At 37.1% G+C, this 23,661-nt stretch overlaps 7 non-coding genes across 7 annotated transcripts; 3 read left to right on the top strand and 4 right to left on the bottom strand.

The window, feature by feature from the left end:
* The first annotated feature begins 4,859 nt into the window (after nucleotides 1-4,859).
* Nucleotides 4,860-4,933, top strand: Trnai-aau. Its single transcript has one exon. It is a non-coding gene; the product is annotated as a tRNA-Ile (tRNA).
* A 146-nt stretch (nucleotides 4,934-5,079) lies between these two features.
* Trnai-aau lies at nucleotides 5,080-5,153 on the bottom strand. Its single transcript has one exon. It is a non-coding gene; the product is annotated as a tRNA-Ile (tRNA).
* Nucleotides 5,154-7,397: 2,244 nt separating this feature from the next.
* Nucleotides 7,398-7,470, bottom strand: Trnak-cuu. Its single transcript has one exon. It is a non-coding gene; the product is annotated as a tRNA-Lys (tRNA).
* A 2,432-nt stretch (nucleotides 7,471-9,902) lies between these two features.
* On the top strand, nucleotides 9,903-9,975 carry Trnak-cuu. Its single transcript has one exon. It is a non-coding gene; the product is annotated as a tRNA-Lys (tRNA).
* Nucleotides 9,976-13,003: 3,028 nt separating this feature from the next.
* On the top strand, nucleotides 13,004-13,122 carry LOC115625000. The gene has a single exon (XR_003995506.1). It is a non-coding gene; the product is annotated as a 5S ribosomal RNA (ribosomal RNA).
* Nucleotides 13,123-14,476: 1,354 nt separating this feature from the next.
* Nucleotides 14,477-14,550, bottom strand: Trnan-guu. Its single transcript has one exon. It is a non-coding gene; the product is annotated as a tRNA-Asn (tRNA).
* Nucleotides 14,551-14,719: 169 nt separating this feature from the next.
* Nucleotides 14,720-14,792, bottom strand: Trnar-acg. Its single transcript has one exon. It is a non-coding gene; the product is annotated as a tRNA-Arg (tRNA).
* Between the last annotated feature and the right edge of the window lie 8,869 nt (nucleotides 14,793-23,661).

The raw sequence follows: 23,661 nt of genomic DNA, 5'->3' as shown, positions 1-23,661 counted from the left end.
AAAGTACCCCCCTCCCAATTGTAAAAAACCAAAACACACACACACTCTTAAAAAATTCAGTCTGTTTGTGTGCCCTTTGCTTATTGGTTTTGGTTGTGCTTTTGCGTTTTCTACTACTTGCCTATTCTGTTTTTCACATACTTTTTGTTTTCATCGTCTGTTTCTGCAGTCAGTCAGCCCCAAAACCGAAAAGAACGCGCAAAGCACAAAAGCAAAAGAACGCAAAGATTGGACGTCGCCGTCGTCTTCGTCGTCATTGTTGTTGTTTGTTTAGCTGTCGTTTCTCCATTTACATATGTATGTACATACATGTACATATAGTTTTGTGCATGTGTGTACGCCGCTCTCTCGCTCTCTGTCTCCCTCTCTGTATCATTTCTGCGGCCTATTGTGGCGTTCGGCGTGTATATGTGTTTGTAGGCCTCCACAGGCAGCGCCAGCGCCAACCGACAGACGCCGCCACTGTTAACTCGTTTAGCAAGTTGTTGCTGTTATTGAGTTTGCTGCGCTGCCTCTGCCTCCGTCTCTGTCACGGCTGCAGCCGTCAACGTCGGCGCACTTAACAATAAAACGCTGTGGCACATAAAAATAGTCTGGTAAAATTGTTGACTTCCCTTTTGCTAAACGTGCCGGCCCCACAAACTACTTACACATGTAGCTATGCATACCCACAATGTATCTACCATAAACAAATACTTATGTACGTATGTATGTGCATTTATATAAGTATGTATGTACGTACATTTGTATGCATAATCCGTGCAGCAATAGGTACTTACGTGTACGTACATCATCTACATACCATACATACATACATATGTACATAGTACACATACGAGTATACAAGTATTGTGTAGAAGATGTCGGTATTTAAGAATTCGGATACATATTTTTAGTTAGAGTTACAACTAAAGGGGAGGGAAAATACATACCGTCCGAAATTTGATAAACAGTGATGAAGTGTGTACATACATACTTACATGCAAACACAATTGTACTTAGAGTACAGAAATATCCCTAAAAGTAAGATTCAATATTTTGGCCGATTTCAAATCTCTTCATAAATAAGTACATACAAGTATGTATATACATTGTAGCACCATTCATAGGTGACGCAAGCAAATGTAGAACTGAGGACTTGTGTTATTTTTTGTGGAATTCAGGATTCCAAATAACTAAACTTAAGTCCAATACCAAACACATCTGTATAAGGAAAAATTGAACTTATTAGTATCCCCTGAGACGGAACATTCTATTCATCCACATACATATAGTATATTGGAAAACCCAAAAATATGGCTTTCAAAATTTAAAACATTTTGTCATTTTGTCACCCCCACTCTAATACATATACAAGTACATAGACCTGTGTTTGTTTCAGATGGCAGTTCTTATCATAGCTTGCTGTAGTACCACATCCTTCAAAACATGCTAGTTGTATAGGCTATATATATAGTAAAAGGATATACCATTACAATTAGAATTCATTGTAACAGAACGAGGCTCGATTTTGTTGGTACATACACAAGGGCGTAGGCAGGACGGGGCAAGGGGGGGAATGGATCCGAGTTGGATTTGTTGAAGTTTTTTCATTGATCATATGCATAAGGTTTTTTTTTAAAAGCATCGTGCATCCCCCCCCCCCCCCCCCCCCCTTTGGTAAAAGCTGCCTACGCCCTTGTACATATATACATATGTATATGATGGGCCAAACACCCAGAACACCCAGAACACCGTAGAACTGTTGTAATCACTGCTTGTTCCAACCAATTTTTTCAACCACTGTTTTGTCTAAGATTTTTATGCCCTGTACAATTACAATAAATACAAAAAAGTTAGAGCTATGTGTGATCTCTGCCCAAGTTCTGTCCGCATCTCCTGCTATTCTTATAGTATTTTGGCTCAACTCTGTACTCCACCCATACTCACACACAAAGAAACTTATATATACTTATGAATGCTATTGAAATAGTTTTTATACATATGTACATCTGTCCCTGCCAAAGAATGTGTTCTTGATCACGATAACGAGTTGATCTGTCCGTCTCTATGAACGAAAGGATCTCAGAAGGTACAAGAGCGAGAATTACTAAACTTGATATCCAATATTGTTTATTTTTTCAGCTGCAGGCAGGACTTTGCCTAAGATTACATTTATGACTATAACTTTCTTCATAAATGAAGTATCATGTTGAAACCTAATCTTGTTGAAACCTAACATAAAGACACATAGTTATAAATTTTATGTAACTATCAAATTGAGTTTGAAATTTCAAGAACTATGGAAAAATAACTGAAACTCGTACTTTCTCAGACTTGGGAGGTTCTGAAATTCTTGCGTTCATACGGACGGACAGACTTTATCAGGACGATTGCCGAGTCGATATAGCCATGTCATTCCATTCTTCCGTCCATCTGTATGGACGAAAGAATCTCAGAAAATATAAGAGCTAGACTAACCAAACTTGGTATCCAGATTCTCCTAAGCCCGGGAAAAGACGAGCGCGAGTTTTGTTTTTGCGTCATAATCGGTCACTTCTGAAGAAAGTTATAGCCATTAGCAAATAAATAAATAAATTGTAATCTCTTCCCAATCTCTGTCCGCAGAATGTTTTTGAAACAAATAAATGTCTCCACTTATGTAGTTATATATTAAATATTTCTAAACAAATTTAATCAAAAAAATGATGTATTTATTATTATTTACTTACAAATGCAATGACTACAAATGCAAAAATTAGTAAAAAAAATACAAAGTACTCCAGAGTCTCCAGATTTACGCCTAGTGTGTATTTCCATTATATCATTGTTTTGACTAATTTCGTATTTGTATGAAAGCTCGTAAGATCCAAAGTTAAACGAAAGAATAAATAAATAGGTCTTCAATAATATGACATATTCCGTCCGACATATTCTCTAGTAGGTACTTCGACTTACTAACCCGTTCGTCTGTGCGTCCGTATGGAACCATAAGACAGTTTGATCGTAGCAGTTAGGAACACTTATCATTTATCTTTATACGTCGCAGATCTTGCTTATAACGAACCTTAGCTTCATAGTTGCCTTTTTTTGTATCATATACCTGATTTATAAGTAACCGATGAAAGCATAGGTATTTGCTCTAAAAACTTGTTCTTTTACTTACTACTTTTAAATTAATTATAATTCGCTATTTTTGCAGTTTCATTTAAATCGGAGTAGCATATCATATATCATCATTGCGAAACAACGTAAAGTAATTAGCTAATAAATTTAAATTAAACCGAAAATAATGTCTTTGGTTGATAATTTGGAAGAAACATCCATTAACCAACAAAACGAAATCGATTTGAGTCTAATTGAAACATTAAATACTTATCATACATACATAGGTACATAACGACGCCTAATGGGATTTTAAAAATGGTTATGTTTTGATTTTAAAAGAACTCTTCGAGATACCTACATATATAAAGAGATTCTCGAATTAAAATACTAATTACAAATCTGTAGGATCGTTCTATTTTCTACAGTTGTGTTTTAGTGAAGATCAAGCCTCAAGTAAGCCTTGTTGTAGTTGCAACTTACGCGCAGCCATTGAAAGCGAAAATAGCGCAAAGCAAATGGTGCTACAGTCTGGCTGGCTGCCTGAAATGTATCTTGCAGATACACATCTAAAACTGCTCATAGAATGCTGTAGAACCAGACACAAGCAACTAAATATAACGCACACATATGTACATTTGTATATGTATTTGTATATATAGAATACGTGTACGTATGTATGGGTGTCAGCTTGTCTGTCAGCAGCTGCATTTGTATATGTATCTGTATTTGTATCAGTATCTGTATCCATGGGCCAGGCCAAGTCTATGCCGCGGTCTGTGTCGCTTGCAATTTCATTTTCATTGCAACTTCATGTCCCTGACATCGGGCCAACTGCCGGAGCTGCCTCTGCAATACTCGCTCGATGTACGTTTTTGCTTTCATCTTTTTTTTACACAGCCTTACAGCTTTTTGCGCTGCTTCTCCGTTTCTCCACACATTCCGAGCAATGCAATGCGTTTCTTGAAAAATTGCAAGTCGACGCCAACGCCGCCGCCTGCAGCGGCCTATTGAAGCTCTGCTGGTGCACTCGGCCATGCAGTTGCATGTGCCTCTCCGTCTGTCCGCCGTCTGTGTGTCGAAGTGTCGCTCCGTCTGGATGTGTCAGTGTACGAGTACGTGTGTGTGAGTGTGTGCGGTGTATCTGTGTGCCCTAACCTACGCTACAGAATATTTATTGCGTCGGCTCTACACGTCGTATCGCTTATTTTGTATCTACGAGGCATGCATTTTTCAGCATTCTCTCTCTTCCCTTTTATTTCTTCATTAGCTTCAGTTCCACGGCGTGTGAAAAGTTTCATTGATGCAGCTTTTTATTCACTTTTTTGCTCTTGCGACGGCATTTACTTTTTAAGTTACATTTAAACTCCTCAACACTTTTTCGCATTTCGGTATGTTTGTTTAATAACATTTTAAATAAAATGTTTGAATAATTTGAAATAAAAAAGCCTAAAAGTACACAAAAATATATATAGTACATACATAATTATATAATTTGTATACATATGTATGAAGGTGTGTTTATGTAGATATATGTAAAAACAAATACATACTTCTAAGTATTCAATTGAAAATATTCTGCCAATGCGATAAAATGTTTTCCATAAAATACATTCTCGTCTAACAAGAATATATGTATTTGAATATTTCGCAAACAGAGGTAAATGTGCCTATAGATGGGTAAAAATATCATCAGTTTGTGGATAGGATAAGGATTATTTAAGGCAGAAGCAATATAGCCGGAAGTTTGGCGCAGTGATTCGGATAATTCATATGGCCCATTAGCTCAGTTGGTTAGAGCGTCGTGCTAATAACGCGAAGGTCGCGGGTTCGATCCCCTCATGGGCCAAAATTTACTTTTTATAATTAATTGTTTGAAATTTAGGGGACGGTTTCTTTTAATATTGACGTAGTTGTAGTACTAATGTTAATGTTCTTACATGTAAAACTTTTATTGATCTTATAAATTAAAACTATCAAAAAGAGAGATAATTGTGGCCCATGAGGGGATCGAACCCGCGACCTTCGCGTTATTAGCACGACGCTCTAACCAACTGAGCTAATGGGCCTGTTGTTTTGGCGCCGCCCAATGGTTGATATATGCCTTAGCAAGAGCAGACAATCGCATACCCTTTCCTTTCAATTTGTAGATACAAATACAAAAATTAAAAATATAATCTCTATATATATAAAACAGTTTGTCCTGACTGACTGACTGATTGGCAATCAACGCACAGCCCAAACGGTAAGAGCTAGGAAGCTGAAATTTGTACACAAGATCCCTCTTATAGTGAAAGTGAGCACTAAGAAGGGAAAATTCGAGCTCCAAAGGGGGGAAAACGAGCTCCAACGTTTGTATGAAAAATCTACAATTTTAATCTACAAATTTAACTTCAAACTTAGTTTGTATACTCTCAAAAAGAATACAAGAAAAACTGTATACTTGGTTTTTCACCATTTTTTCTGGGGCAGGAAACTGAAATTTGGGCTCAAGTATCTTATCATGGTGTAGATGCGCACTAAGAAGATTTTTCGAAATTCGAGCTCCAAAGGGGGGAAAGTAGCTCCAAAGTTTGTTTGAAAATTCTGCATTTCTGAATCGATCAACTTTAAATTTGGTTTTTATAATCCATAAAAGAATACAAACAAAACTGCATACTCGAAATTTGTGTTGGAGCTTGAATTATTGGGGTTTTAATATTTATTCATTTTTTCAAATGAAAAGTTTGTGTTATAAATTTTGTCCGATCGATTTCAAATTTGGGTAATATAATCTACGTAACTAAAATTACAACTTTGCATTTAACGATTTTTAAAATATGCATTTTACAAATGCAGGCAGAACAAACAATACAAAATATCAAACATTTGGGGACAACTAAGTATACATACACACACACACACACACACACACATACATACATACAAGCAGCTGTTCGTGTAGTTGCATGTTCTATGGTTTCAAATCTAAATTTTTAAAACAACAACAACAACTTCAAGTTATTGGCTCGCAAATCTTCTTTCGTTTTGATCATTTACGGCTGTTAATTGCATACGCAAAGTGCTAAAAGTTTACAGTTACCGTACACATAGAAATACATTTGTATGTATGTATCGAATACAGTATTATAATCAATAACTCTCAAACGATGTTTTTCGATGTATTTGTATTCGACATGCATTACTATATATCAACACAAGTATCGATATTTTCGATATATCGCATTTAATTTTATTATTGGGGTTTTAATATTTATTCACTTTTTGATATGAATAGTTTGTGTTATAAATTTTGTCCGATCTATTTCAAATTTGGGTAATGTAATCAACATAACTATATCAACAAATTGGCATTCAACGATTAATTACTTGCCATATATCAAATAGTTGGGGACATCACATACACACACTCACACATGCATACAACAAGCAACACATCTTCTTTCGTTTTGATCATTTACGCCTGTTAATTGCAAAGGCAAAACGCCAAAAGTTTACAGTTACCGTCGCTATGCAACGACTGCGTAAGCAATAGTAAAGCAGAAACCGAATAACGGTATGTATGTGTATGATTTGTTCTTATTGTTCTCAATAAATAATTAGTTTTTATTATTTAAATATTCTGCTTATTGCATTCAAACTTCGATATTTTGATGGTATCGGTGGCTTCAACTATCGAAAGTTTTACTCTAGCAAATTGAGATGAGAATTGTCAGTGCTTTTTGATCGTGGCTCATCGCTGCACGGCATTGACACGAGTGCTGTGTTTCATATTCCGAGTTTGTGCGTGACCGTATTGAATTTAAAATTAGGATGAAATTTGGACTCAAGTATCCTTTCATAGTATCCATCATAGTGTAGGAGCACACTAAGAAAGACTTTTGGAAAATTCTAGCTCCAAACGAGTTTTAAAAAATATTAAAATATTATTGTGCGTGACCGTATTGAATTTAAAATTAGGATGAAATTTGGACTCAAGTATCCTTTCATAGTATCCATCATAGTGTAGGAGCACACTAAGAAAGACTTTTGGAAAATTCTAGGGGGGAAAACGAGTTTTAAAAAATATTAGTTATAGTGGTCATGTTCGTTTAACGAAATAGTTAAAAAATTTTTGTCAAGAACAGAAAATGTTCATTTAAATACCTTAAATGCCTTCCTACTGGTAACTTATAAGGTGAAAACATATGGGTAGGTTATGCACACACAAAATAAATACAATTGGAAACATTATATTGAGCCGGGTTAAGACGGGCAATACCTGCTAGTCTTACTATATAATTGTACAAAACAAAAAATAAAATATTTTGTGTCGCCCAACGTGGGGCTCGAACCCACGACCCTGAGATTAAGAGTCTCATGCTCTACCGACTGAGCTAGCCGGGCCAGTTGCCTCACGTGAAAAAGAATCATTGTAGAACGCCTCAACCGCACACGTGGCATTTATTTTCAGGGGCCCTGTCTAGACGCAAAAACGGTAACAGCCCCTACCTAATTTGTATACGTGTATATAAATACATATAAGTACATAGGAGTACTTGGTGTATGTGACAATTGGCCGGTGGGTATTGTCTGGCGCATTTGCCTGATTCCTAATAGTAATGGCGAAAAGTGTCCTTACGGAGGGGATGGAGTCGGACGAAACAAGGGAGGTCGGAAGTTCCACAGGCAAGGCAGCCCCGACAACCGCCATTCAGTAATTTGCTATAAAATATTAAAATGCAGCAACGTAAAAAGGGAAACAAAACAAAATGCCTGCATAGTATGTAGAGGAGGAGTATAGAATGAGACTACACAATGAGACTGAAGCAGAATCGCGCCAGCAGAGAAGATAATCACGCTGGCAGACAGTCATGCGCTACAAGCAAAACAATAAGGCATGTGATTTTAGCGAACTAGGATGGTCTTGTTCGTTTAAAATAAGTGTTTTGAAAATAAATTTCATGATACGATAAGTTCAGATCTTCGATTCTATAATTAGTTCTTAAAGTAAGCTTTTGATACAAGCGCAATTTTACCCGTAACAATCAACTACTGTTATTGATGTCGAGTCGTATGAGTTTATATGTATATAGATAATTGCGGGAGATTTCGTTGTTCACCATAACTTCCACATCCACAATGCCATAACGTTGTTGTGACTTACAAACATGGACATATGTATAAGCATACTTATAGTATGTATATATATACATCCCATTGCGGAGGTAAAAAAAAAAGAATTTCAAAAAGTAATGCAGTGCTTGTTTGCCCAGACAAATTGTTTATGTTGGCGGCGACTTCGTATTCTGCTGAGGCAGCCGCAAGCAACATTATGTTGGGCACGTTGTACATATGTATGTATACATAAAAACATACAGACACGTACATTCTTATGTACATAAATGTGTACACAGCTCAATGAGCTTGTCAGTGCGCAGCCTCCGATGGCAGACAATGTTAAATAACTTGGGGTAGGTTCGTAAAACAAAACAGCAAAAAATTGATTTAAAAACGTCAACAAGAATCAGGAGCCGCTACGCGGTCGATATCATGTATTTGCTTTAATTTTTGTTTTATTTTTTGGGTTTTGACTGATAAAGCAACGGCATTACTAATAGGTGGTTTTCACATATTTTTATATTTTTATATGCATAGGGATTAAACTGCAAATCCAAATTAATGATATAGACAGATATAACAAGAAATGAATTCTAGAGTCAATCTCCTAAATACCCTGTAAATACACTATAAAATATAATAATTAATTTTAGAAAATTTAATAAATTAATTAAATTTAATGATTATAAATATTTACGTACATACACATATGTTTATGTACAGTTTTATCAACAAAGGAACAAAAGAGCATTACAGAATTAAGTCGCAACAGCAACGACAATAACAATAACAACTGCGGACAGAGGCTAGAGACACCAAAAATTAGTCCAAGATGCCTTATATGAATGAAATTTTTGACTCAAATAGTATCATCATGATAAGTCCATTTGAGAGAAAGTTATAGCCATATACATACATATGTAATCTCTGCCCAAGCGCTGCTCGCAACTCTTGTTGGTGTTGCTGCTTTGGCTTAACTGTATAGACTCTGTAGTATAGAGTATAAGGTCTGCGAAAGACATTGCAGTTAATACATGCTGCAGTTGTACACCCTTTACTTGACATCGAAATTTCTTAATTGCTCTATTTCTATAATTATTCTACACATATGTAAAGAGTATTTCAAAGTGGGAGTACAGAGTTTAGGGAAGACCTTGGGCAAAGATTACATTTATTGCTATAACTTTGATTAAAATTAACCTATCAGCATCAAGCATTACCGGGTGTATTTATCAAATTCCATAAATTCGAACTAAATTAGTATGAATACCCTTATTTTCATTAAAACTAATTACGATTATATAATTTCTTGTGGCCTAGAGGCTTTACTTAAAAATAAATAAAACACTTTTTCAATAGCTATAATATTTGAAAGGCAGCTCGATTCGAATGTTTGAAGGTATTTCTATTTCCCTATTAGCCGGACTTCAAATACAGCAGCAGCAGAATCTGAGATAAATTTTATGACTCTTCCCTTAGAATTAACCTAAGAGTAAAGATTTGGGTAAAACATTGACGTTGAATTCTACCTCATTGCAGATAAATATATACATTGCAGATCGAAATGGCAGATTAATATAGACATACTCGTATATGTACTACAAGTATGTGGGCCCCATCAATCCTGATTCTTCCCAAAAACCATTTCAAAACTAATTCAAATTAGAAGAGGTTGAAAAATTTTTTTCACTCATTCGCCTTATCCGTACAGTTATACAGCCCGGCTAGCTCAGTCGGTAGAGCATGAGACTCTTAATCTCAGGGTCGTGGGTTCGAGCCCCACGTTGGGCGCGCAGTAATTACTTTTTCGCATTTTTTAAATAACTCATATGCATATACTCGTGTAGACTATAATCCAATAAATCCACATTCTTAAAATAAGGGTTAATGATATTTCTTCTTTATATGAAAATTTAACACATATTTCAATAACGAATTACGCGACGGGGGAATCGAAAGCGACTGCTACTGACACACAGCTAATCGGCCACAATCACAAAATGCAAACGTTACTAAAAGCACGTTTAGAAAATGCAAATATAATAGCAATAACAACTGTAGAAGCTGCGACAGCGACAACGTCGGCTAAATATTGAAATGTTTCGTTTGTCATGCAAATAAATCGAAACGAGGCGAATGACTGAACTTAACCTTAAAATGCACAAACACACACACGCGGACTATAGATAATATTTATACTATTTTCCTATATGGCGTAGCTAATGTATTTAGACTACTTTGTATGTTTGTTTATAAATATTTAGAAAATTGCGGTTAATGCACTGAAATCAAAGCAAAACAAAAACAAAGACAAAATTGTTAGACATTTTGAGGTGTTTTTGAAATACGAAATTTTTAGCCTGTAGTGATTCAACAATATCAAAATATGTGCTTCTTTCTATAGCCTTTCCCCGAAGCTGAAAAGAGGTGTATTAGATTCTGCAAATGTATGTAACAGGCGGAAGAAAGTCACTGCGTACCTATAAAGTATATGCTCATACATATGTTTGTATATTTTAGATAAACATACCGAAAGACATATTCCAACAGATAGTTCTATTCAGCTGAAACATTGGCTTTGTTACAAATGTTCGATATCGATGTAAGACCCTTTAGTAATTAAACAAATGAAACCGCAAGCTTGCTTGACGTCAAAAGTGTGTAACCTTAAATATTGGTGAATTGGGGTGGGTGTGTTAACAATCTGTGATAAAAAATTGCACCACAAATAAAGACCGGAACAGAAATGTGTTTTCACCGACTCGGAAGTAAATCTTCAAAGATTGGCATTGCGAGGAATTTCCAACATCAGTGGATGTCGTATAAATACATTATTTCACAGGTATTGTCAAGGCCTTTAACTCTCTTAAATGTTCAGTCCACTTTTCGCGCATGACAAAATACACATTTCATGGCACAAATTTCAGTCACGCTTTAAGGTGCATTACATGTGATAAGCTCGCTCAACCACTCGTATATTGGAACTGTTAAGGGCAGAAAAACTGGTTCGTATTCAAAAGAAAAAGTTTGCAAAACAGACAAAGAGCCGCCATACAACTTTTTGCCGCCAATATGAAATGACCTTGGTTAGTGGTGTTCATGATCAGACTTGAAGTTCTGCAGGGAAGCAAGAGTTTAGCAATATGTTACGTTAGGCTCCAAAGCTAGACCAATTAATGCTGTCCAAAATTATAGACAATCCATCAAATTTTCATTGGCGTTCGTGAAACAGGAATTACCATGAACGGCACTCCATTTAGTGGCGAAAGCACCAGTATATGGCGTGCTATAATACACTAATATTAAAGCTAGTTTCGAGCCTTTTATTGGCTGCACCGACCGATATAATCTATAACCATACTGAAGTGAATTCAACACAGTTTCTTAATGGGATTTATAATTCGTCAGCATTCAAAATGGTTCGGTTTTGTTATAAGAGTATGTATACAGTGGAAACTCTCTTGGCCGGACACTCACGGTCGGCCAATTTTTGTCCGCTTAAGGGGATACTTAAATACTTTATACACCGATCGAATGTTTTAGAAAAAGTGTCCTGATAAAAGATGTGTCCGTTAAGGGAGTTTTCACAGTAATTAATTACAAAAGGGGGTTTCTATCAAAAACTTTATTATTTATAAAACGTATTGGAACCAACTTCCATTTTGACATTATGTGATGATTTCCCATCACTCGCATTACTATGGTTAATCAAATAACAAGACAGAACGCTACAGTCGAGCAAGCCCGACAGTAAAATAATCACTAACTGGATGTGACTACCAAATTGAGTTCAAAATTCCAAGAATTACGGAAGTTATGGAAAAAAGCACGAGTTGCGGGGGAGTGGGGGGTGTATCAGAAAAAAAAAACACAAACTCGATCTGCCTAGTGCTTAGGGGAACCTGAATCTCAAGCTTGATTATCTTAGCTATTGTAGTAGCTGAGATCCTTGCGCTCATACAGACAGACGGACGGACGGACAGACGGACATGGCTATATCGACTAGTTTTTTCATCCTGATCAATAATATATATACTTTGTGAGGTCTGCCACGCCTCCTTCTGTGTGTTACATACATTCGCACAAAACTAATATAGCCTTTTACCCTTTGGGTACAGGCTATAAAAAATAATTAATAATGATCAATTATGTTTATACATAGAATATTGTCATTCTAATTTAAAAAATATTTTGCCTTATACAAATTTCATTTATTCTTAAACTATCGATCCAGACCAAACCACTTAAACAGCGACGAACTAATAAAAAATTACGATCTTAAACTAAGTATACGAGTAATGCAGTACCACTTAAGGAATTTAATTAATGTATTATCTAAGTAGTTTGAATTGTGGAGCTATGCGTCACTCATTTTTGAACAAAATAATATAAGAGGTATAGACAGAAAAAATAATTGAAAAATTATGCATTTAAGAATTTAAAAAAAGAATCGCGTTTGTTTTAAAACACGGTAAAAATACACTATACAGGTACAATTAGAGGGCAGCTCGTGCTTCTGGACGATTTGTGCAAGCGCAAAAGGTAAATATTAAGCTTCAAATCATGCTTCGTCATGAAAAAGCATCCATCCGCATATTTCATTTGGTTATCGACACAAATTTCATAGTTGACCAATATATTGAAAGGATATAAAATTACATGGATGTGATTTGAAATGAACTTCAACTAAAGTAATCAACACTTGGTAAAAAGGAGAGGACGTTTATGTTTACACTTAACAAAAATTAGTTCAAATATTAATTTGTAGTGAATTAAATAGAATATCAACACAAGGCGAAGTTTCAGATACTTAGAATTCGCCAACGACCATACCACGCTGAATACATCGGTTCTCGTCTGATCACCGAAATTAAGCAGCGTCGGGCGCGGTTAGTACTTAGATGGGGGACCGCTTGGGAACACCGCGTGTTGTTGGCTTTTTTGGCGTCCAGTAAAGTACAACTTTTTGCTGCTCTTGCTCTTGTTACTCTGCTCAAAACGTATTTGTAAAAAAATTATCCTCCTATTCGAAGCAGTAGTTATGTTTTGGGCATATTGCGTCGTATTCTGACATAATATTTATTTTGATACAATGTACCCAAACGGAACAGACCCCACAGAGTGTGTATATCTTTATTATTTATTTTTAATTACTTTAAAAAATGTGTTATTGTTGGAGTACACGGTACACGGTATTTAAGAGTTGACTATAGCTTCCTTTCTTGTTTGTTTTGTTAGAGTGGGTACAGGGTATTTAAGAGCTAGGTCCGCTCCACCAAATGCTGTGTTTTTTAAAACAAATAATTTCATATTAATAAGCCTCATTTTGAAAGGAAACGGTACTATTCAAGAGGTCAGCAAGGAATGTATATGTTACTGGTTGGTTCCGGCTGTCTCCATTCATTATTTCTTAGTTGGTTTTCAAGTCGAGAAGAGATACATATAGTTTTTTCAATGGTTATTTTTGGAGCTCAGATACTAGATGGTAGAGATGGGCATGGGCCAGCTATTTTCGGCCTGACATGACACGGCCACGAAATGAACCTCTGGAAATACGCACGCGCACGCACGACGAAAATATTTCTAACACGAAGATATCATTAAAAGTAAAAACGAAAAATATATTCATATTAAGCACTTTAAATTTGTTTTACAGAATATGTACTCATCTATATTTGAGCTAAGAAGCCGAGCTTGTCGCCTATTTATAATTTCTGTAGAAGCGAAAAAAACTCCCTCACTTGTTTAAAAAGCAGTCAGGGATATTGATATTTGCCTTAGCAATTCCAAATTTTTTTTCCCCTTTATCCAGTTCTTGAACACACAAATTCGTGGATCAACAGCAGTACAGTAGTTATATATTTCAAAATCTATTTTTGACCCAGCCAGAAATTTTTTTTGCATTATTAGTGTCCAATAATTAACAAAAGTCGTGTTGACTATTTTTTTATTACTTTAGTTGTTAATTTTTGTTCGTGTTATATTCGTGTTTTTTCGTGTTTGCTCGTGCGTGTTTTGTCGTGGCTTTTTAGCTCAACACGAACACGCACGAAATAGGAATTTGCACGAAGTGCCACGACCGGAAAAACGGCCCGTGCTCAACTCTACTAGATGGGTATGTACATAATTAGTCTATTAAAATATGATTGTGAGAATTTAGCTCTACTGGCTTCATATATTTAAATTTTGCATAATACTAGTCTATGCGGTTGAGAAATGTTTTGTTCAAAGATTAGATTTAAATGTTTTGGATTATTATTAGTGAAAAAATGAAAGTAGAGAAAATTACTCTCGCCCCCGGGTGGACTCGAACCACCAACCTTTCGGTTAACAGCCGAACGCGCTAACCGATTGCGCCACGGAGGCAGATGTGAGTTCGACAGAAATATGCTAAAATGTAAGCACATATTCTAACAACATGATGTAAAAGATTAACATCAGATATTATCAGCGATCAGCCTTGCAGTTATATTTTGTGCATGTATAAGATATCTATAAAATAAATATACGAAAGGTGAAAAAAAAGAATGTTTTGCGATCCTGCCAGGAGTCGAACCTGGAATCTTCTGATCCGTAGTCAGACGCGTTATCCATTGCGCCACAGGACCAGTTGGTTATTGGGGTCTTAATTAATTATGTTCTAGCTGATCTCACAGGTTTATGCAAAGTGAAAAATGTTACAGGCAAAAGGCGTGGCAGACCCCACAATATATATATGTATATTCTTGATCAGCATGACAAGGCGAGTCGATCTAGCCTAGATCACAGAGACTAGAGCTAGAGACACCACAATGTTGCAAGTTTGATTTATCTTTTTGCTGCACCCACCATAGGGGTTTTTCCTAAACTCTGTACGTAGATCACATAGATCTCGGAGACTACAAGTATATGTGCTAGAGACACAACATTTTGCTCACAAGTGCCCCTTCCCTCACTCCCCCGTTATTCATTATTTTCCATAACTCTCGCAATTTTTGAAATTTTGTCTAGCTCTGATCTGACACTAGATGCCAGAAGCCTAATTGTCGTTTTTGTCGTTTTTTAGATTTCAGAAAATCTAGAATTTGACGGTGATTTCTAAATTTACGAAAAATATTTTATAATGCTGTTGAATTCGTCTATAATGAGGGGAGGTTTTTTCTGAGTGTATGTCTGAAGGTACTATGGACACGCTCCCGATTGTGGAGTTTTATATTTCCCTCTGGCTTGGACGCAGTCCTGTAAAAGCGTCGTCTGATAGTCGTTCCTAAGTGTTTGTTTGCCGGTATGAGCAGCTTTTACCTTTTCTTTCATTCTTTGTTTCTACTTCAATGACAACATGTTTCATGTTACGCTTTTATCTCTGCCGTGTCTGGCTTTTACATCCAATGTCTGCCATACAACAACAATGGCAACAACAACTCTAGTAGCAACAGCGGCAGGAATAGAAATGTGTTAGGTACACAACAAATACAGCTACAAATGGCATATCCGCTTGCTTTTTATATCAGACAGCGTTCTAAGGACCGCTTGAAGCTCACAAGCAAGTGCATTGCGATGAAAAAGCATAAAGTTTTCAGAAAATTAAATTGCAAGTTGCCAATTGGCCCGACCAGAAAGTTCAAAACTATATTCGCATTTCTTGTTAGCCCCCAGATTTGCAACCCCTATTCATGGGTGAACATTTATCGATTTTGAGCGCATTTCGAATTCTGTTTAGCAGCACGACGAGACGCGTCCTTGCGTCGCCATGGCTGGCTAGTTGGCTGGCAGGCAGGTGGCAGACCTTTGAAGCGCCTCTACACTTTGTGCTGGTCATTGTCAAAATGCCAGACCAGACCAGACCGACGCCCTATTGGTCCTATCGACCCATCACCCCATCGGACATACAGCCACAGCCACAGCCTCAGCGCCGCCTTAAGCCCATCACTGAGCGTTATGCATTTGACATGACTTTTCGCTTCGTTAAGTTTATTTTGCTTGCTCATTCTTTCTCTTGCACTACCTCCCGTCCCTATCACCCAGTGGCCCACAAATTGCGCATTGTTTGGGTCAAGGATGCAGGACTTTAACGGCGTCGTCATGTGCGCGGCTGCTCTTGCTGTTCCAGCTGCCTGAGTGGGCGTGCCGCGTTGCACTTTTTGGCGGCACTTCGCTTGAAAGCTTTGAACTTAAACGAAACAAAATTTGCGCCTCGTTGGGGGCCACTCCGCAAAAGGCGCGCCGTCGCTCATAATAAATGCAAGTTAAGCGAGAGAAAGAATTTCAGTGTCTGTACCTAAGAACGTGCTGTATTTCCTAGCTTTACATAAAGCATGAAGGAATATCAGCAGAATGCTACCAGCAAATGCTGGAAGGGAGAGTGCTAGGCCAACAAAAGAAGTCCAGGAGTCCTGAAGTTGACAGACCTTTTGGTAAAATTTCAAATATTTTGACTATTTCTGAGATAATAACTAAATGAATATTTGTTGGATGGACAAAATTAATTTGAACATTTTGATATGCATATGTACATTAGTTTTTAATGTATTAATTATTATTTATTTTTTAACATTATAAATCAGAGTGAGCATATGTATATACTTACATATAAATCCAAATATTTTGAGTTTTGTACAATTTAGGATTTTTCAAAATATACTTATTTCATTTAATTTTATATAAGAGAGTTCGAAAAATACATAAATAAGAGAGTTAAACTTAAAGGACGTGGTTTGTAGGGTCGGAGTTTTTGACAGGAGCTAATTGTCAACTCAATAGTTAATAATGTTTATGTCGTATAAGGAATTTAATAAATGATAAGGAATGCTACAAGTAGACAAGTTTTTTGTAAATCTGCAAGTACGTGTACTTGTACTCTTATTCTGAAATTTTGAAAAGCTGCAAAACTCGTATATTTTATAATATTTTCTATTTTTGTAGTATATAAAACCTTATACATATATTTCTATAAAATGTGCTATGTACATATGCCTGTTAAGACTTTAACAAAGTCGTGTTGGTTTTTGTGCCAATTATAAGTTATTATCGTTGTTTATTATATAACGTTTTTTTTTTATCGAGTCGCTTTGCTTTTCTGAATATGATTATATTTCTTGTAATAGAACTTTTCTAATTACTTTCTTATCCATTGCACCTGTTCTAACTGAGCATCAAATTGAAATGTTTTCTTAAATATAATTCATTGGTATTCCCTTATTGCCATCCGATAGTGGCATCCTCGTTGTCTGTGAAACTGTCTACAGATACTGCAAAAAAATTGACCTACCTAATGCATAAGTGGCTCCCCTCTCGCCCTCGCCCGCACAAGCAATCGAGCGGTTTGTACAACGCCCTAAAACAAAAAACCAACGACGAACGAGAGTGAATGCAGTTGCAGTTGTTGCCGCTGCCAAAAATAAACATGCAACGTAAAATAGGCCGCCCCGCACTAACTGAGAGCGCCATGCGCATGCTCTCTTCTTCTACTCACACTCCGTCACCGTGACGCTTTGTCGAAGTGGACGCCAAGTGCAAGAGCAGACGACCGTCAAACAGCCGAACTGTCGCGTCGTCGCCTAGTTGGCGCTGCAATTTACGTCATGCAGGCGGCAGTTTCCTGTAGTCGGGCTCCCTTTCCTGCTCTCACTCTCACATTAACACATACATATGTATGTGTGTATATGTATGTATGTAGTACAAACATACAGTGCTATGCATTTTGTAGGCTCCACTGCGCATATCATGCACTATCGGAGGCTCTGTGTTTTGGTGTGTGTGTGTGTGTGTATGTGTCTGCCAGTTGGCGAGTTGCAACATTTCGCCATGGCTCACTGCGCTTCGCGTTTTCGTTTTCGCTGCCGCGTCCTCTGTCTCGACCGCGCCGTAACCGTCTCTGTGATAATTTAATGCGCTTTGCATGTACTCGTATTTTTCGTTCGCTCTCACCTACGCGACCATGTAAAATGTTGTAAGTTGCATGCGCCGCTCACATTTGCATGCACATGCATATGTATACATATACAAATATACACGTATGCATATACATATATGTATGTATGTGTGCTTAAGTATGTGTATGTGTTTCTGCGAGTGTAATATTATTCATTTTTTTCTAAGGTTCAGTCACAGAGTTGAAGGTCAGTTGATGTTTTATGTCATTCAACTTGCCGTCGTCGTCGTCGTCGCTGCTTTTACATTTTCGTCACCGTCGTCGTTCATTGCTGCGCTTAGCTTATTTTATATTGCTTTCCATTGTTGTTGTCGCAGTTGTTGTTATTTTTAAATGTTTGCCGCCGCTCGTTTGCGTGCCAAGCGATTCAACTGGGGCGTGGGGCCATTTGCAATTGAGTTTTCGGAAATGCAAAATCACTTACTAGCCTTAACCCATTGTTGTTGCTGGGACAGTGACTGAAACTCTGGGTCTGGCTGGAACTGAGACGGAGGGGCAGGTCGCTGCCCCACCATACCATGGCCACACTTTATGCATTTCGCTTTGTACAGGGTCGTTTGTTTGGGTTCTTGTGCCTTATTGGATTTTCCACACTGCTAGCTGGTTCAATACACGATTATTGTTGCAATTGGGTGTAGGTGTGTAGTCTATAGTGTTTCAAGAATTTTAGCTGGCTGTCTACCTTTTATTTACTTCTATATCTATCTTAATACTGCAGTCACACCTGACCTTTTCCCCCATTTCGTAAAAAGAATTGCTAAATTCCCACGAAAAAACAAAACACATGTGTCTGCGATTTGTGTGTTGGAGTTTCAGCCTGCAGTCCGAGAGCACACAAAGAGAAAAAGATAAAGAGAGTGCTAAAACAACTCGCCAAAAGCAAAAAAAACTACGAAAATTCCAATTAAGAAAATAAAACATTAAAATCAAAAGTCACATAGCAGTTGTGGCAGCGGCAGAGCCAGTGGCAGCGACAGAGCCAGTGGCACATGCAGAGGCAGCGAAATCAACACAAAATGTGTGTTACAAAGTCAAAAGCACAACAACAATAGCAAGCACCAAAAAAAAAAAACAACAACTAATTCCACACCAGCAACAGCAAAGCCAACCAACAACAAGTAGAGCTTAAAAACCACAACGAAAAAGAAACCAAGAATACCAACAACAACAACCACAGTCAGCAATCACACTGAGCCCAAGTTAAAACCAGTTTATTCAAAAGTTCCGTACAGTGGTAGCGGGAACGGCAGCGACGGCGGCAGAGTACGAAGCTGGCCAAAAGCTACAAGCTAACATTTGTATGTATATTTGTATGCATGTATGTATGCGTATTTACATTTACATGTATAAGTGTCTGTGCACAACAAAGCAACAAATGTGCCCACGAAGCGTGTGTGCACAGTGACTCAAATATTCTAACTAAAAAGCCATAGTTATAATGAGTTTTACTTTAATTATATATGAACATATGTATAGGTTACTAAGTTTGATTAGTTAACTTGATAAAGGGCCAGGTCGTGGACAAAAATTTATTAGCCAGTCCCGAGAAATTTGCCGACATATGATATGTCCTATTAAAAATCAAAAATGCAATTACAAGCCGAAAATATGTGTATTAAAAAAGTAATAGTTGCGTTCTTGTTATAGAATTTTATTAAATTCTTAAAAAGAAAGCGGAAGAAAGTGACTTAAACTCGATTAACAACACGATGAGAACACTGACTTGCTATTATTTACCTAATTCCAAGTATCATTGAGATTTGTTTTGTTTTATATATACATATGTACATAAATTTATCATGAAATTGAAAATGAAAATGGGATGTGTATACTGTAGTGGTACTGTAGAAAACGATTGGTGGATTGCTTTCGTAAACAGACTAAAAATTTTGTAGTTTTAATTCTGAACTTGGTTTCAATATCAATACCACTGTGCAAAATAACTGCCCATGTGTGTTTGTGTGTTGCTACCGCTATGGCTAATACACCTTCTCGCTTGGCCATCGTTGTTATTGTTGTTGGAGACATTTCGCGAAAGTTAAGCGTAGCTTAAACAAAGTCAAAACAGCACGAAAAGTCAAAAAACCATATGCGATGGCATTGCCAGCATCAAAAACACATAGACAGACCCCAAAGCGTCTGCGCAGCAAACGCAGCAGCAACAATTACAACGGCCACTGCTAATGTCGCTCCCCCGCAAAAGCTAGGTAGGTGAGTGAGCGAGCAGTGAGAGAGCGAGGCCTGCTGGCAGAGGTAATAGCAGCAGCATTGGCGACTGCTAGCCAGCCAGCATTTAGTTTTGTGTGCGCGTCGCGGCTCTCGTGTAATAAAAATTACAGTGCGCGTCGTTGTTGTGTAAAAAAGAACAGAAAAATATAAATATGTGCTAGAAATAACAGCAGAGTAGTGTAAAATTTCAGTTTAATTAACCTACCTCTCCCACATGCATATGGCATCCATGGTGCATGCTTGTGTGTAGGTAAAATTAAACAAAATTAGTGTGCGAAATATTCTGATTTCTGTTTGCATTGCAGTAGCTAGCGCAACTTTGTTGCAACTATGTAAACAATTACGACAACAACAGGCATAACACGGAATGTTAAATGTTTTGTTTTATTTTTGTTGTTTTGTGTCAGGTGCTCAAAAATAGTTCAGAGATATGTTTTTTCTAAAACAAATTAAGTCTAGGCAACAACAAAACTGTGTCCATAGTGTATATGCATATGTGTGTGTGTGCGTGCAAGAACTGTCCGCGGTATTTGTTGTTGTTGATGGTGGCGAGAGCCGTCTGTTCGACTGGTATTTAAAGCTTGTTTACGCGCGGCCTCTCTCTTAAACTTTGGCGAAGTAGAGAGAGTAGAGAGAGGACCCCTCATACGTTTTGCGTTGATTTAGTTTTATTGTTGTGCGAGAACTGCTTGTCAATTTGATTAAAAAGTATATTTATGCGGAATAATATTAAAAAACATCAATTATTTCATTGATACAATATGCTGTGTTAGCATTGACGGAAAAACGAATTTGCACGTGTTCGTTTGTATTGGGAGCTGAGACAGACCGACTGCATGTCCGCCCATTTCCACCGCAATTAAATGACACTTTGTGAGATGCAAGCTCTCACTCTCTCTCTCTCTCTCTCTCTCTCTGCAATTGCTCTCTTTCTCTCTCTTTTTTAAACAAAATACGTCGCACAGTGGTTTCAAACAATTTTGGAATGTAATGAAGTCTGATTAAAGCTAATATTTGTCTTTAATTGCAGATTCCAATTAAACGAGAGACTATTACAACAATCAATGTTTTAAAAAGTGAATCGTACAGTTTTTATAAAAAAATAGAACTGCCTGCAAAATCGGATAACAGTTTTAGCTGCATAATAAATTGGTGAGTACAAAAAAACGGCATTTACGAGCATGTAGATATTTGCTGGTTTAAACTGCTAGATGATCTCCCAAATGGCTCCCCAAGTTACCCATCAATGGCACTAAAAGGCACCATCTTCTACATCTCTAAATCTACATCCTTCTATTTTGTTTCTATTTCGGATAAACACATTTCATAAGAATACCGTGACAAATATATTTATGAAAATTACCAGAGGATCTAAGTTCTAAGATCTAACGCAGTTTTTATGCCAAAATATTGGTGTCCTACTACGGTAATTTCTGAGATCTAATCGTTAATGCAGACAAACAGAAAAATGAATTTACTGCCATCGACCCGCCATTTTCGTCAATAGCTAGAAAGCAGTGCTAGATCCGCTCCGGATCGAGTACCCACTCCCACAAATACTAAAAAGATCAAAAATGAGCTTGGTCTGTTGAAAAGAAAAGGTGAAGGTTTTGTTTACTGTTTTCTTCGATTACAATGCGTGGTGCATCATGAGTTCTTGCCAACAGTTCAAACGGTTAGTAAGGTCATCCGATTGCGTGTAGTATTTATAATTTATTTATTCATCGATATCCATCTTGTCCCCTGTATAAATATACTTGTATGTATAATTTAATTGTTGCAAATGTACATCGGGGATTCTTCTATGTGGGTTTATGCTTGGCTATGTGCGTGTTTTTGCAGTACTGAGTATTTGAGTTAAAAGAGCCGCAAGAACAATAACAGCTGCTGGCAGAGCATGGGACTACATTAAAACTTCGATTAGAGCTAACCTATCAAGCAATACAGGAGCTAAGAAAATCCCTGATAGCGGGAGAGTAGGAGTGCATCTAATAAAAAAAAGATTAACTTCATCTGTCTATGGCCTGTTACATCCTCCTCAAGAATATATATGAATACATACTTTGTGAATCTGCCATGCATCCTACTGGGTGGTACATATGAATGTATGTACATACATTCGCACTAAACTAATATACATATATATCTATTGGGTAAAAGAAATGGTTTCCGTAATTCTTTTTTCTAACAATGTTAGGTTACGTTTCTGACATTAAGTTTTTAAATGAAATATCTTCACTCATCTGATCTTATTCCTTGTAGTGTTTATTTGTAATGAAGAAGATTTATCGCAATAATTTGTTAATTTGCACTATTTGAATAAAAACAGTCGAGCAAGCTCGACAGCAAAATACCCTATACTCTCCACAAAAAAGGAAATTATCTAAATTTTTGTTTATTAAACAGCTGTAGCAGAGCTGCAGTCAGAGCAAGGGCAGCGTTTTTATTTATGGCTATAACTTGCTTCAGAATTGACCAATCATGATGAATTCTAAAAATTGCGGGTGTTATGGAAAAAACACGTTTTGCGGGGGAGTGGGGGGTGCATCAAAAAAAAAACTCAAACTCGTACTTTCTCGGACTTAGGAGAATCTGGATACCAAGTCTGAAATCCTTGCGTGCATACAAATAGTCGGACGGACGAACATGGCTATATCGACTCGACTTGTCATCATATATATACTTTGTGTGGTCTGCCACGCCTTCTTCTCCCTATTACATTCATTCGCACAATACTAGTATACCCTTTCACCCTTTGGGTACAGGGTATAAAAATGAAACGTCATAACCAAAATAGCTTTAAAACAAATCAAGTAATGTTTAATTATTGAGCCGAAATGTAGAGCTATTAAGCTTGACACACTGCTAACCGTTTTTTAATATCATCGAAAATGTTTTGGGATGGTTGACCCGTAAACTATATGGACCAGGACAAAAATATTCGCAATTATTCTAACAAACCAAGCCATCGAATTAGCCCGGAGCTCAATTTTGATAAATTATTTGTATGCATCCCTTCCAAGCCGAATGTGTGAAGTTTTGGAGCAGATAGGTATATTAGGTTTGCGCTAGGTGAATATAACAGGTTGAAGGAAGCGTTCTACACATATGCACAGAGCGTTTCATAGTCGCGACACCTGACTTTAGCTTCTCCGCTTGTTTACTTTCCACGCATCTAACATATTCTTGCCCCTGTTAGGTACAGATTATGAGGCTGTTCGTGGAAAACGTTCAACATACTATACAATACATACATACATAGTAACTTAAATTTGAGAATTTCGGTTCCGATATCTGCGATCGCATTTGATGAAGATAAAGCATGATAATTAATGTTC

This window comes from Scaptodrosophila lebanonensis, unplaced genomic scaffold, assembly GCF_003285725.1.
Source record: "Scaptodrosophila lebanonensis strain 11010-0011.00,11010-0021.00 unplaced genomic scaffold, SlebRS2 tig00000061-arrow-pilon, whole genome shotgun sequence".
Taxonomy (NCBI): Eukaryota; Metazoa; Arthropoda; class Insecta; order Diptera; family Drosophilidae; genus Scaptodrosophila; species Scaptodrosophila lebanonensis.
Note: the sequence above shows the minus strand (reverse complement) of the source record. Positions and strands in the feature narration are given on the sequence as shown.